The 5080-nt window shown below is 40.2% G+C and overlaps 1 long non-coding RNA gene across 1 annotated transcript; it reads left to right on the forward strand.

The window, feature by feature from the left end:
- Positions 1-549: 549 nt before the first annotated feature.
- Positions 550-4307, forward strand: LOC142177947 (uncharacterized). Its single transcript, XR_012706458.1, has 3 exons — positions 550-2232; positions 2312-2942; positions 3020-4307. It is a non-coding gene; the product is annotated as an uncharacterized LOC142177947 (long non-coding RNA).
- The last annotated feature ends 773 nt before the right edge of the window (positions 4308-5080 follow it).

Consider the following 5080-nt stretch of genomic DNA (forward strand, 5'->3'; position numbering starts at 1 on the left):
CACAAAAGATTGAAACACAAGATTCCGAACTTTTGAACATACTCCACAAAGATACTCAAACTACATAGAAGAATTGTCACAAGTTGAACCAGTGAAACTTTCTGGAACTAAATGATATTGACATCAATTTTCCTTCTTCTAGGTTCTTATCATCCTTGAGTTGCCAAGATTGAAGCAAAGAAATACTTCATTGTTGTGGATAGATGTTGAACGGATGTGTTTAACTCAAAAATATTTTCAGGATAAAATAATTAAATATTTATTTAATGAGATCACTAAAATTTATTTGAAATCAAAGTTCAGTTGGATAAATCCATTAGCTAGATGAAATAAGAAGTAAATGATAATAACAACACAAAATAGATAAGAGAAAGAATAATTTTATTGAGACTATTTATGAGTCACAATGTTGCATAGTGAGGATCAATTACCTAGCTAGTAGAGCAGAATTAGAATGAATTAGAAATGAGGGAGGAGGAGACATTTATAGATTAAATCTAACGTTCACATCCTTAGTTCCAATTTCACACGTTACTCTAAGCGGTTGCTGATGGCCGAGATTCTCGTTAGTAATGAGATATGCGTCATGCAAAGTGGATAAGAGTGAACCCCAAATATAATAAAGGGGGTTGAAAATAAGAAAAGGCTCCGAGTTACAGATTCATTGATGGATCCCTAGGGTCGTCCTCACAATGCTTCTCAGAGATACTCCTTCCATCTCCGGATGGATGCTTATAATAAGCAACATTGTGTTGTCATGCAAACTCGCCACGTGTCAAAACTATATTTTATCAATACAGATAATTTTCCACTTTCCGCATAATTATTGAGAAATATTCGAAATATGACATGATCTTTGGTGTATTCTATAAGGGTTTTTGGGCGGGATTTATCACGCAATCCTCCCTATTTTTGAATCTAATAGACATCCAGTCACTTCTATTTAAAGCTTTGGGCAGGTGGCGATCTTCAATAGGTTCTGACACCACAACGGTTACCAAGGTCATGATAATTTTGCCTATAAAGCCCGATCATTTTTTCTGTCTTCTCTACTTTCTGCTCGAACTTCTTCTATGAATTTCTTTTGCAACTCCATTGTTGTCTCTTCTAACTTCTTCATTTCTCGTTTTACTTTGCTTTCATGCCATAAATTCCAGTGGCTTCTCAAGGCACTTCAATCCCCATTCACGAAGAAGCCTCAATTATTAATGTTACAACCATTACTTATCTGATGGAGGCCATCACGACCATGGAGGAATGGTGGTAGAAGAACCACCTGCTCCTTACTGGGAGGACAGGGCTAGCAAATCTGCCATGGTTTAGACGATGGCAGAGGGAAAGGGATCATCAACCCCTACCAACAAAGGCAGATTTGTTGAAACTGCCACCGCGGTGGATTCTCCTCCATGCTAAGAGGGGCAAGGCCACCAAGACCTATGGTGAGGGAAAGAAGGATCACAACAAGCCAAAACTTGTAGAGGTCCTCCCGAAGACAGTTAATTTCATTGGTTCTTGTGTTCCTCAGAGTAGTGCGTTGGAAAGAGCAATTGAGACTTTTCCCTTGGCCTTACAAGGAAAGCACCTTCTGGTGATTCTGAAAAACTACTCCTGGGAAGGTAAAGTTGGAGCAAACGAGAATATAAGGGTTTCTCGTTTGTGTTCACATATGTGTTTACTCTCAGGTTCAAGCTGGTCATTGATTCAGTAATAAAGGACCCTTAAAAGGCGTGTGATATGTTCTTGGGTCAACTAGGACTTGTTGTATGGCAAATCTTGGTATGCCTGAGGTTTCTTGCTGAAAGGTGCAAGAGAGTTTTACTTTCAAGCACCTCATTCAAATTTACCGCCCCAAGCTTTATAAAGGGTCGATGATAATGATGGCGAGTCGGGGCACCTGTTCCCTTCTTGCCAACACGGAGAGTGATTTTGACCGTAAATGGTATGGGAGGTTCCCTAGAGTACCAACACATAACCTCTTAGGCTAAAGCGATCTCTCTTTCCTGGAGAAAATGAATTTCAAACGTAAGTTCTTTCCCTCTTCTTCAATTTTCATTTCCTCCTCTAAAATTATGCCCTTCAAATATTTATGATGGACAACCGCTTTGACCTCCATTACTGGATCACTCCCGGATATAGAAGAGTGGGTTGATAAAATTTTGAAGTCGACTACCTTATATGTGAGAACATGGAAAGCGATCTCCATCATCGAAGGACGAGAGTTAAAAAATCATGGTATGTATATTCCAACCTAGGGACATTCTAACCTCTTCATCTTGTTAAAAGTCATAACACTCTCAATCTACTTTTGCAGGTGCTGTTCCTAAGAGATCATCAACCTGGATTGAGGTCCTGGATCTTGATATTCCCCAAAAACGTGTCTAGAAATCAACCTTGTAAAAGAGGGGTCCTCTGATCCAAACCCCAAAAAAAAGAAACAGAGTTCCAAAAAGGGGACTAAGGAGAAAGAGGATCAGAACAATTCCCGGATCCTACCTCTAGTTGCCTCCTTTGGGATTTGGTACGAGCCTGAGACGGATGACCCTCTTCCGACATTTGCTCCTCCTACTATTCTAATTGAGGATAATGATTTCAACAAAGAGCAAACAATGCTAGAGGAAGCTCTGGCGCTTCTATATGAAGTGTTTAGTGGGTTGGCCAAAGCTTTTTCAAAGGGGTCATAACTTCCGGATCATGGTCCTTCTGAGTTCGAGGTAGACCCGTACTGGATATCCTGCCCCAAGGTACCCCACTGCTTAGAACTCGAAGATTTCATGCCCCAAAGCGGAGGGTGATAGTAGAAATTCCTTGGAATATAAACCTTCTGGAGGCCCAAGAAGATCGCCCTGTGGTTCAAAGATTTCATTGGGCCTCTAGAAAGCGAATACATGGTTGAGGCTTCGACGATGACTCTGGAAAACCACGTGATATACTCAGGGCTCAAGGTATAGTCCCATACATCTTCTTCGATTTCCATTTCTTTTTCTCTTTTCTAATATCCTTTTTCTTTTTTATTGTTTAGATTAACTTGGTAGCAACAGAATTGCTTGCTAGGACCATAAGAAGTGATGTTATTCGACTTGAGTAAGGAAAAGAGATCGATAGGCTAAAGTAAACCCTAGAAGAGAGAGATTCGAAGAAGGAGGCTCTGTCCTTAAAAGTCAGAGAGACTGCCAAAAGGATTTACTAACTGCTATAGGAGAAAGAGGCCCTTGAGCTCGTGTTTTCTTAGCAGTTCGGGGAGCTGGATCTGGAGGTACAGGACCTCGAAGTCATTATCTAGAGAAAGGAGGACCATCTTGTTAGCCTGGTAGAAAAGTAGAGCAAGGCTATCTCCAAGAAACAGTGGAGGATCGGTGCCGGGAGTTGTTCGAAGAATTAATCAAGTTAATAGGGGCTCTAAAAATCTCTAAACCAGAGAAGAATAAATACTACTATCAATGGGCCGATGTTGCCTCGGAGTTGGAGACGGCTAGGATTGAGGCAGAGGAGGACAGAAAGTACGCCTGCATGCTGACCCATTAGAAGGTCCTTAGTGAGGTTCGCGCTGAGGGTTTTTCTAAGACGGAACGAAAATATAAGTCTGAAAGTTAAATAGCAATAGTGTCTGAAATAAGGACAACAATACAATATGAAAAGAGACGCCAAGATTACGGTCGAGAATGCAACTCTACCTCATCTCTCGATGATCAACTCAGCTAGCAAACTCCGCTACTGTTGACTGGGTCCGATACCTGGATCTCCACAATTAAGTGCAGATGTAGTATGAGTACAACCGACCCCATATACTCAGCGAGTATTATAACTAACTTCGGTGAGGTAAAAACAACAAGAATTATAAACAATACTTGCTATAACCTGTACAGTTCATAAATTTAATAAGTGCAAAATAGAAATATGACCAAATCATGAAATCACGGATAAAACTACCTTGGTGCCCATAATTATGCAAGAACTCTGCTCAGTCAATGATCCAGCATATAAAGAAGATATGCAAGTAAATCAGGTAAATAATCATGAAAATTACAAGTAAAGATGAAATACAATAACCAAACAACCCTGGCCTGATTTTCCTCAGAATTTCCAATACAAGAACCACTGATCAATTTTCCTCAATCCGCATGTACACCATCAAGAGAGAAACATGAGAGAGTGAGCCTAGGGGTATGGATCCATATCTACACGCTGTACGAACAACTCACGCGCTAATAATATCAACCACACAGACAACTCACGCGCCAATAATACCAACCGTACGGACAACTCACGTGCCAATAATCATAATTTGTTCGGCGTTGTCACAGGCTAACAACACAATCCTCCCGGCGTGGTCACAAGCACCCAGTCCAGATCATATTACACAAAAACAAATATACAAGAATACATGTATATGATCAATGAATATTAGATTTCATGCTCCTGGACTGGTATAACTGACATGCTAAGGTGTATGCATGTGCAAAGTGTGTTATGATCAACAATTTTATCACGGAAATAACAATTATCAAGTTCATTCAGGGGATTAGCCTCTATGTAACCTCAAACATGGACCAAATAGTTTACAACTGGGTTACAAATAGGAGAAACATCGCAGCATAAAGCTTATCAATCAATTCAAGGCATATCATAGCCTAAGCACTACCTAGAGCATGGATAAATAGACTGGTGCTCGCACACGGGCTCAACCCCCACACATATGCGCACCTATAACATGTAGCTATCATAAATAACTCAGGCAACTAGTGTCTAAACCAAGCCAAATCACTCCTCTAACAAGCTCTTCCCGCATGAATCAACCTCTGAACGACCCGAATCTAGCCAAATGAACTTAATATAATCAATAAAAGTCATAGGAATGGATACCAAATGATAAAGCTAAGATCTTTGACCAAAATCAAAAAGTCTACCCAAAGTTAACCCTGGGCACACACCTCGGAACCCAACCAAACTCGCAAATTCCGAACAATCATTCGATTACGAGTCCAACAATATTAATTTTATCCCATTCTAACCTTAAATGGACCTTCAAATCCTCAATCTACACTTAGGAAAGTTATTACTAAAATCCCCAATTTTTTCACTT

This window comes from Nicotiana tabacum, chromosome 24, assembly GCF_000715075.1.
Source record: "Nicotiana tabacum cultivar K326 chromosome 24, ASM71507v2, whole genome shotgun sequence".
NCBI classification, from domain to species: domain Eukaryota; kingdom Viridiplantae; phylum Streptophyta; class Magnoliopsida; order Solanales; family Solanaceae; genus Nicotiana; species Nicotiana tabacum.